Source organism: Corvus brachyrhynchos, unplaced genomic scaffold (assembly GCF_000691975.1).
Source record: "Corvus brachyrhynchos isolate BGI_N302 unplaced genomic scaffold, ASM69197v1 scaffold340, whole genome shotgun sequence".
NCBI lineage: Eukaryota > Metazoa > Chordata > Aves > Passeriformes > Corvidae > Corvus > Corvus brachyrhynchos.
The window spans coordinates 496,088-497,888 of record NW_008235987.1 but is presented as its reverse complement, the minus strand read 5'-3'; positions in this window follow the sequence as shown (position 1 = coordinate 497,888).

Here is a 1,801-nt window from a genome sequence, read left to right as displayed (position 1 = left end):
CGGCCCCCACCGCCACGGCTCGGTCACCCCTGTCTGCGCCTTATTTCCAGGCATTTCCTTTCCCCCGTCCCACTTTGTTCGGCTTGGATGCTGCTGAAAGGGAGGGCTTGGCAGCGCCGGGATCTGGATTCCTCTTTCTATGAATAATGCCCTTATTAAATTTTAACATATGAACTGAACAGGCCGGCCCCAGTTCCCGGCGCTTTCCTTCGTGGGCCCGTTCCCAGGCTCAGCTGGAGAGGTAACATTCCCAAACACTGAGGCAGCCCCAACCTCTGGATGGCCCTGCCCTGTCCCCTGCTCCAGATTCAGGATGTTCCTCACAGGCTTCCCTTCCAGACCCCACTCCCAGCGTCTTTCCTCTGTGAGGGCAACTCCCGCAGCACTTGACTGCTGCCTCGCGTGCCCAGCCTCACCATGAGGCATGTTGGGGACAGGGAGGTTTTGAGACAAAATGGAGCACAGGGTTTTAGGAGCTGCTGCTGGAGCTAGTGTCCCTGGCCCACAGGATGCCCTGTGCCTGCTCTGGCAGTGCAGCTGTGGCTTCCCATCACACTCCTGTCAGGATCAGCTTTCGGGGCACTCGTGACTCACTGCCCATCGTGGGGTGCCGGCTCAGCCCTGACTCAGCTGCTGAGTCACTGTCTGTCTTGGAGGCCCTGGCTGTCTCCACCGTCCCCTGGGAGGGCACTGCCTCGCTGAGCTTTGGTCTCCAGCTGCCCGGATGCTCTCAGCAGGTGCCTGTCCTGCAGGCACCCAGAGCCTGTCCTGCCAAAGCAGCGTCCTCCCAGCCACGCTGCCGGCAGTGCTGGCACCTTCTGGCTCCCAGCCCAAGTCCCTTGTGTGGCTCGTCTGTCAGATGTGCTTCGTGTGGGCCTAAGTGAAAACAGTGCTTGGAGACAGAGCAGGGCATGACCTGGGATGATCCTGTGTTCCCTGGCCTTTTGCTGCTTCGTATCTTCCTCCTGGATGCTCTCTGGAGTTGGGCTGCTCCTCAGCCAGTTCCATCCCAGCAGGTGTGTGGAGCCCACAAAGAACCTGGGGCACCTGGTGCTGCTGGGACCTTTCCAGCTGCTGTGGCTGGAGGGACCTGTGTCCAGGCTGGGCCCTTGACAGAAATGTGGTGGTGTGGGGATTGCTGATGCCCTGCAGTGCTGGGCAGGCGCACCCAAGGTGAACGATGGGCCCCAAGGCTCATGCTCAACCCTCAGGATAGGGTATCAGGGCGAGCACAGTGTGGGGTCCTGGTCCTGGGATCCCCTCTCCATAGCATGGGCAGCGCCTGCCACATCCCCATGGCCCCTCTGGCCTTGCACCTGCCCCTGCACTTGCTCTCCCATGGAGTGAGACTGGAGCAGGCAGAGCCCAGGGCTGCACTTTTAGCTGGTGCAAGGGGAGGCAGATGCAACTCTGCATTGGGTGGGGGGTGCCCGAGGGGCTGGGGGTCACAGAGGGGCTGGGGTTGTGTCACTGGGGCTGGTGACTTAGAACCTGCCAGCCTGCGCTAGCATGTCCTGGCTCATGAGATGGGCAGGGGTTTTCTGCAGGGCCCAAGGGCTTGGGGCTGCCTTGTCCACCATCCCTCCCTGGGGCTGTGCCCAGGCACTGGGGCCTGGTGGCTGCTCTGCTGGGCTGCTCTGCTGCAGGGGATGCTCAGCTGCCCAGTGGCACCGCAGCCACACCAGGGGCCACAGCAGGAAACCCGGTTTCTGCTTCACCTCCTCTGGAGCAGCGTGGGGATGCGTGATGCTGAGCCCTTCTAGGCAAAGCCGTGGCAGCAGGGCCTCGATGGGGCAGGAGA